Source organism: Erinaceus europaeus, chromosome 20 (assembly GCF_950295315.1).
Source record: "Erinaceus europaeus chromosome 20, mEriEur2.1, whole genome shotgun sequence".
NCBI classification, from domain to species: domain Eukaryota; kingdom Metazoa; phylum Chordata; class Mammalia; order Eulipotyphla; family Erinaceidae; genus Erinaceus; species Erinaceus europaeus.
The window spans coordinates 49,462,231-49,470,777 of NC_080181.1; the positions used below are offsets into that span (position 1 = coordinate 49,462,231).

At 39.9% G+C, this 8,547-nt stretch overlaps 1 long non-coding RNA gene across 1 annotated transcript; it reads left to right on the top strand.

Annotated features, from left to right (window-relative positions):
* Positions 1 to 530: 530 nt before the first annotated feature.
* LOC132534928 (uncharacterized) lies at positions 531 to 8,103 on the top strand. The gene is made up of 2 exons (XR_009546689.1): positions 531 to 602; positions 7,988 to 8,103. It is a non-coding gene; the product is annotated as an uncharacterized LOC132534928 (long non-coding RNA).
* Positions 8,104 to 8,547: the final 444 nt, after the last annotated feature.

Below are 8,547 nucleotides of genomic sequence, written 5' to 3' on the forward strand. Positions count from 1 at the left end.
AAGTCCAGGCAACATCTCAGTACAAAAGCCTGACCTCTGTGGCCTCTGGGGCCTGAGGCCTAGACCATCATCCAAGCTGGGATCTTGCCTGAGAAAGATCTGAGGGAGGACAGGGGTTGCGTCTTTTAGAAGTGAAGTCTGAGGCTTGAGATCTTAACGGGATCAGCCTTACAAAGCACAAGGCTCACTCTCCCAGGTAACTGAAGAGGGAAGGGACAAGTCAGCAGCGCAGATCTTAATTCTTTAAAATTTAAAAGCTAATTTTGTGTCTTTTAGTCCATTTCCTGAACAGGAAGGAAGAATTTATTAACTGCCTTCTGGTATTAAATGGAGTGCTAATGGGTAAGTACAACAATTCAACAGGTGCCGAGAAGATAGATAGCTGCATTTTATCCATTTTATTCATGATGTCTTGCAAATGCATTTGCAGAGTGATTGATTCTCCGTGCCGCGCCCCCCCCCCCACCTTGAATTTATTTTGGGAGTTTATGGCGTGCCAAAATAATAAAATGGCCATTGTTTTTTATTCCAGAAAACAGAGTGCTCTGTGATCATGCTGAATCCCTCTTAGGGAAAGGTTACTTCAGTTCTAAGTATTAAAAGTAGGTGAGACTAAATGTTCGACTTTACGAAAAGTTTTTGATAATGACTGACATGGTGAGGGTTTCCATCAGATTTAGGAAGACATTCCTTGACTCAGATCCCTTGCTTACACCTCTAAAGCAAGAGTGTCCCCAGAAAAATGTACTCCCAGTTATGATTTAAAGTAAGAAGAGACAGTTTCTGTAAGGCTAAGAGATGAATGTTCACAACTGTATTAACTGTATTCTATTTCCATTCTTCCTATTTCTCTAAAATTTAACCGGAATCAGTTGTCAATTGAAACAAAACTCACAAAGACCGAAGTTGCACATATGTTTTTGAGGAAAAGAAGAACAAAGATTAGTAATTAGGGCTCCTCTCAATAAAGCTGTTTAGGTTAAATGTGCTCTCTGATAGCCCCATCACACACAATGGGTCACTCACGGTGCTAGCTTATGCCAATCTCATAAAAGTGGAAACGGTAACAAATTTCTTTAGTTCACATCTTCTAATTTACAAAGTTATACTCACACTCATAAGTTTGCTAACCAAATTTCCATCAAGGTGTTGGTTATTTTCTTATGAGATTGGAAGGCCATTTTATTGATAAAGGATATTATCTTTGGATAAATAAAATATTTTTAATATGATACACAAGTTTACTTATAGCAATTTCTGAAAATGTAATTTTAACTTTTTAATGGTGTACTTTGTTACTTATGAATGTGAGAAAGAGGGCAGAGAGAGAGAGAGAGTGAAAGAGAGAGAGAGAGATCATAAGCAGAGACACGTAAAGGTACCCTTTTGGAATATGGAATGCAGGGATCAAACCTGGAATCCCAGGTATGAAATCCAGAAATCTACCAGTTAAGACATTTCCTGACTGCTCATAGAGACTGCTTCAAAGCTTATTATTGTCATTATTTTGTCTGTCTAATGTGAAATCAATCTATCACTCACTGTTCCTTTGGACTTATCTTGCAATATCTGTAACCAAGTCATTTTTGAACATATAGTCACTAATTTAGTGCAAGTAATTATTCACTCGCTCCTTTTCTTCTCTCATATCAATGTTAGTATAGTTAGAATTTGCTTTGATAAATGACATAAAGGAGGAATCTAACTTCTTTTTTCTTTCTTTTTTTGTCCACTAACAGTCACTGAGTTGAAAGGAATTTAGCCATTCACTTTTTTCTCAATCAATTTAAAAATGCCACCTGCATTTTTAAGGATGACATGCAAAATAACAAATTCATTCAAACAAACAAATTCTTCTGTGATTTTAGAAAACTGAAAGGTGGGGGGCAGGTGGTGGTGCACCTGGTTGAGCACACATGTTATAATGCACAGCAACTCAGTTTCGAGCCCCCTGGTCTCCACTTGCAGGGGGAAAGCTTTGTGAGTGATGAAGCAGTGCTGCAGGTATCTCTCGGTCTCTCTCCCTCTCTAGCTCCCCCTTCCCTCTAGATTTCTGACTGTCTCTATCCAATAAACAAACAAATAAATAAATCAAAATTAATAAAAGAAAATTAAATGGCTAAGGCTACATTTTTTAAAAAGAAAGTATATGTTTATTACTTCTGTGAATTGTGTAGTTCTTAATAGAAATTTCTTGATAACAATTAGAAATTTCTTGATAACAATTAGAAATTTCTTGATAACAATTTCTTTTAGAAATTAAAGCTGTATTGTGAATCCTAAGATGAAATAATGCTGACTACCATTTTTTCCTATAAAAATTACAACTAGAATCAGTGACATAAACTTTCTCCGTGTTGTTCCAATGGAACTCTACCCAGTGAAAATATTGTACAAAATGCTGCATTTCAAGGCATTAACAAAGTCATGTTCCAAATACTACTAGCCTGAATGTACTTCAGAAACTGTGTTTTAAGTGTGTGTAAATATTAAGATACTATATCTCAGCTAAAGACTGAGTTTCCTGTCAGGAAAATATTTAAGTTAAGGCTTCTTGGCTTATAACTTGGACAGGTCATATAGGAAATTTTTTTTTTTTTTTTTTAGATCAAGAGGGAAAGAAACAGAGACGCCTACAACACTGCTTTCCCACTAGCAAAGCTTTCCTCCTGCAGGTGGGGACTGGAGGCTCGAACATGGACCTTTGTGCATTTTAACATGTGCACTCAACCTGGTATGTCCCCACCCGGCCCCAAAACTTTTACCGGTCTTTTAGACACTAAATATTTAGGCTTATTTCTGGGAGACTGTTACTGTTTTTATTTTTTTTAAATAAACTTTTGTTTATTGAGATAAGACTTATTTCCAGATATGAGCCTGATTACATTTTATGCTTCTACTCAAGCATCCTTCAAAAAGAATCAATTGTAAGAGGTTGAGAAACACTCGCTTCGTAAATCACGATTCTTACCATGAAGGAGGACCTGACTTCCAGTGCGGACAAAACATGGCAGGACTCATGCGAACTTAATGGATGGTGGACCAGTGCTGTGGTCTCTTTCCTCTCCTTTCTCTCTAAATAAATGAAAGAGTTGAGGGAGGGGAAGCTGTCCAACAGGATCCTGCATGTGTTAAGACCCTGAGTTAATTCATTGGAAGTGCATTAAAAACCATTATTATTTTCAAATTTAAACTTTATTTTATTTGACAGAACAGAAAGTAATTGAGAGGGAGGGGAGATAGAAAAGGAGGGCGTTACAGAGAGACATTTGTGGCCTTGCTCCTCTCTGCTCATGAAGCTCTCCTCCCTGCAGGTAGGGAGGGACTGGGGGCTTGCACCTGGGTCCCTGTGCATGGTAATACATGCACTGAACCAGGTGCGCCACCACCCGGGCCCTTAAAAATTGTTATTTATTTATTTATTTTAAGAATAAAATGAGAATAGACATACCATTGTCTATTGTCAATGGCCACAAGGTCACTTTCATCTGTTTTTTTTTTGTGTGTTTTTTTTTTTTTCCACAAATGGAAAAGCCAAGCTTCCATTTCCCCACTCTGATCATAGGAGGAATAGTTTCTCTCATATCAAGTCAGAACCACATTAAAATGTAATGTAGTCTAATAAGATTTCTGGGTGAGAGAAACTGTGTAATGCGTTCTCTCAGCAGCAGCAGGTTTTAAGAGGGAAAAAAAAAAGTAGGAACTTGAGCTCAGCCCACCTGGGTCCCTAGCCAGGCTTTGCCACTTAGAATCTACACAGGGCTGGGGAACAGTTTTCAGCTGTGCAGAGCCGGGCCTTGCACACACAGGATGTCACTGCTCTGGCCCACATTTTCATAGGGAGAGACATCACAGTCCTATGCCATAGCACCTCTCAGACGGTAGTGGAACTGGAACCAAGGCCACATGAGTAGCAAAACATGCACACTACCTGGTGATCTATGACTTTAACCCATGAATAGATTTTTTTTTAGGTTTTATTTATTTATTTATTCACTTTAGTTGCCCTTGTTGTTTTATTGTTGTAGTTATTATTATTGTCATTGTTGTTGGATAGGACAGAGAGAAATGGAGAAAGGAGGGGACGACAGAGATGGGGAGAGGAAGATAAGACACCTGCAGACCTGCTTCACTGCCTGTGAAGCGACCCCCCTGCAGGTGGGGAGCCGGGGGCTCGAACCGGGATCCTTACGTTGGTCCTTATGCTTTGCGCCACATGCGCTTAACCTGCTGCGCTACCACCCAACTACAATTTTTTTTTTTTTAATGTTAACTTGTCTAACAGATACAGTTCTGAGCATTGCAAAGGAATGAATATATGACAAGTGTCTGGGACACAGCCTGTCACCAGGTAGATTCTAGAAAAAGGTAGAATGCTCACTGGTTTTTTTTTTTTTCTTTCTATTTCTTTTCTTTTCAACACAGTAGTCAGTGGCTTATAATGTTGGCTTCTGAAATTGTGAAACTGGTCAAAAGACTGTCACTGGAGTTTATGTTGGATGGGAGTAGTCCAGAAAAGAGCTTTGAGACAGTGAAAGAAGCAGGCATCAACTCGCGTGGTCTGACTTCAGACCAAGGGTCCCATGTGCTTTTGAACCAAAATCAGCAAGTCCTCATGTCTTTGGATTCCTGAAATAAAGTCCTAAAAGTAACTTTATGGGTAGCCATACACATAGATGACTTTTTTTCCCCTCTTTCCTTAAAATAATATGAAAGATAAATAAAGCAACCAGGGCATACTGTATTCCTTTTTAACCAAAAAGATTAGCACAGTAGGTTGCTGCTTTTCTTCTACTTAAAAAAAATTTTTTTTCCATTAAATATGTTCTTTTAGAACAAATTTGAACTTTTCCCATCCCAGTGATTCCCACGGACAGTTGGCAAAGAATCTTGGATAACTTGCAAAACTGGGATTTTTTCCAGGCATGAGTAACTTGTTAAAAAGCCACTATTTCCTTAATACTAACAGTAAATAGAGTTCACATTCACATAAATCCATTGGGGAAAGTTTTATATGTAGAGAGTGTGTGTGTGTGTGTGTGTGTGTGTGTGTGTGTGTAGAATCTTTTTTTATTCATGAAACACTTTGGCTCTCAGCGTGCCTGTTTATACTCCACTTCTTAAAAAGCAAATATACATACTTATGCCCAGTGGAGGTTTAAAGGTATCCTTTTTCTTTTTTAGAATATATTTATTTATCTATTGTTGCATAGAGACAGAGAGGAACTGAGAGGAGAGAAGGAGATAGAAAGGGAGAGACAGAGAGACACCTACAGCCCTGTTTTACCCTGAAGTGTTCCCCCTTCAGGTAGGGACCAGGGACTTGAACCCAGGTCCTTGTAATGTGTGCACTTAACCAATCATGCCACCACCTGGCCCCAAGGGATCTCTTTTCGACTTGTGCTCTGTGCCAATGCTAGATATGTTCAGAATACCTAGCTAGAATTCATGAAGAGTGTTTCTCTCTTCTATTTATTGTGATTTAACTAGAAGCAGAGGATGAGGCCTGTTAAGAGATTAAAATATATGTCTTAATTATCCTAGTAGGGGAAACCAATAGGTATTTTCAAGGTTTGTAGGGAAAATTCAATAGTTAGCTTTAAATTCAGATAGAAAAGTTGGTTTGGGGGACTGGGTGGTAGATGTGTCTATCCAAATAAACAAATGAATAAAAAGAAAAGTTGGTTTTCTTTTGCTGTGCCTCAGGATGGAGTAAGCTGTGAACACATGGTTCCCAATTCAGAAATTTCTCCACAGAGAAGATTTGCTAAAGGATAGGATCAAAGTTGCATTATTAAGATTTGGTTTTAGATGCATCTCTGAGGCTAGCAGAAGTTCCAGGATTTATTGCTAAGACTTTGTGAAGTCACATAGTGACAATAAGTGTGGTCAAGGGACCAGAAACACAAGGGGCGTTTCTGCCCTCTAGCATTTCTCAGCAATGTGTCCAGCACAGAAATTCTTATGATTTCCTTTATCTGGGGAGCAAACACCTCCTGACATGGCTGGGCTGGACTAGGGATATTTTGATAGCAGTCAGTCCCATGAGATATCCTGCATTTCCTGTTTCCGGTCAGATGTTCCACAAGAATAACTTTTCTACATATGTTTTTGCATTTTTGATCACAATCCCAGCTGGAATCAGGAAGTTTGGAGGCAGCATGGAAATGGAAAATGATTGAAAGTCACAGTGGCGCTTTTCTGAATTTACGCAAATGTTTAGTTTTCTGATGGCCCTGAAGGAAATCAAAAAGGCCACATTGCATTTATTATATAATGAAAAGTATGCTACGGTTTATGGCCACGCCACCCTGAACACACCCCATCTCGTCTGAAACTATGCTATAAAAAAATCCAAGATAAAATTTTTTATTTAAAAAGATTAGGGTGTGGTTATATGGGAACACGAGATTTCTCAAGATTAGAGCACTGACCACAGAGAAGCACTGAGTGAGAACTTGAACAAGTCTTAACTGCGGTCTTCACAGAAGCATCCACAGGCATTCTCATTAGTCTCTGCTACTTCTTATGATAATTCAAAAGATACTACTCTCCAGCATTTCTTCCCCCCCCCCCCAGCATTTCTAATGAATGTGTTCACATATCGGAATAGGGCAGAAATGATTCAGTCAGGCTCAAAGATGAATTCTAAACTTGGCTAGGCTAACACAAAGCAAAATAAACATAAAAAAATTCCTCCCAAGCCCCCAAAAGTGTATTTAGTTCTTCAGGCTTCATTTTGTTGTCTGTCAAACAGTAGGATGCCTCTGTAAGGTAACTAACTCATTGGGGCTTATTTCAAAAGGGTGTAATGAGCTCAGTTGATGCCTGGTCCATGAAAAGTGTAGAAGAATGTGGGTCCCTTTACAGATCCTCTTCCCTTTGCCTGCTTCCCCTCAGAACATGGGTTTGACCTTTATAACCAGCTGGGGATTTCAGAGACACCACTGCATCGACCAGTAACACCTGACCTAGGCCCACACCAGTTCTTTTCTGAAGGATTCAGGTGGAGGCGTCTTGACTCCCCTATCAAGTTTCTGTGCTAACTTGTCCTCCTTGAACACTGTTGCATTAAGTATCAGGACATCTACACAAACCAAATAAACAGTAAGCTTACTTGCAAAATTCAGATCCAATACCTGGACATGACTCCTGCCTTTGTAATTCAAACAAACCCAGAGCAACCAAATACTATAGGGCTCACTTTCTCTCTTTCAGACTCTTTCCTGTGTTCCAAAGCATAGACGGAGTTGACTTTTATTTATTTTTTAGTTTTTTAAAATTATTTATTTATTCCCTTTTGTTGCCCTTGTTGTTTTATTGTTGCAGTTATTATTGTTATCGTCATTGTTGGATAGGACAGAGAGAAATGGAGAGAGGAGGGGAAGACAGAGAGGGGGAGAGAAAGATAGACACCTGCAGACCTGCTTCACTGCTTGTGAATTGACTCCCCTGCAGGTGGGGAGCCGGGGGCTCAAACTGGGATCCTTACGCTGGTCCTTGTGCTTTGCGCCACCTGCGCTTAACCCGCTGCACTACCGCCCGACCTCCAGAGTTGATTTTTATTATGGTTGTTTGTTACATCCTGCATTCATTTTTATCTCTTTGTATTTTTAGTTCTAGCATTTTTCTCTAAATGTTCTAGTGTGTGTGTGTGTGTGTGTGTGTGTGTGTGTGTGTGTGTGTATGCACTTTGTTCAGATGCATCACCTAGAAGGAAAGCCCATATTTACTGAAACAGTCCATCACACTCCAAGCTCTTTACATCCCTTATCTCTTTTAACCTCAGAACAATAAGCACATAACCGTCGCACAGAAGTAATTGGTTTCCCTCTAACTAGAAGGCAAGGCTTAGTTGTAGCTAAGCTGCAGCAAACAATCAAGCCAATGGGTAGTAAGGGATGGAGCTGACACTCAAATGCAAACTCTTGGACCTTCAAGGACTGTTCTTTCCACTGACTAACCTGCTCTCCTGCTTCCATTACAGACTGGGATTCTCAGCACCCATGGTCAGAGCTGACCATGGAGCAGAGTCCTCCAAGTGGAAGCCCCCATCCCCCGTGACAGGTGCATTTAGAAACAGAGTTTAAAAATGGAGTCCCCCATCCATGTGAACCCTCTTGGGTCAGATAACCACTGCTGTGATGATGGAAAATGATGAAGTTCAGGTCTTCAGGGTAGTAAGGTCCGCAGCCTCTCACATTTCAAATACTTGAACAGTTTTCGCAAGTATTTACTATTTGTATTCGTGAAGGGAAAGAGAGAGAGGCAGAGACAGCAGAACATCCCTCAGCTCTGGCGATAATGTTGAGGGTTGGGACTGGGCAAGTTTTGTGCTCTGACATGTAACCATCTTCCTAGCCCTCAGCGAAGTGCTAACAACTGGCAGATCGGGCTGCAGGGAGCTCACTGTGTTAGGCTCCAAACAGCTTACAAAAGTGAAAGTTGGGGAAGTGTTATTTGTATGCATTTTATTCGTTTTCTTTCAAAATATTTATTTATTATGGGATAGAGACAGAGAGAAGTTGATCAGGGAGGAGGAGGTAG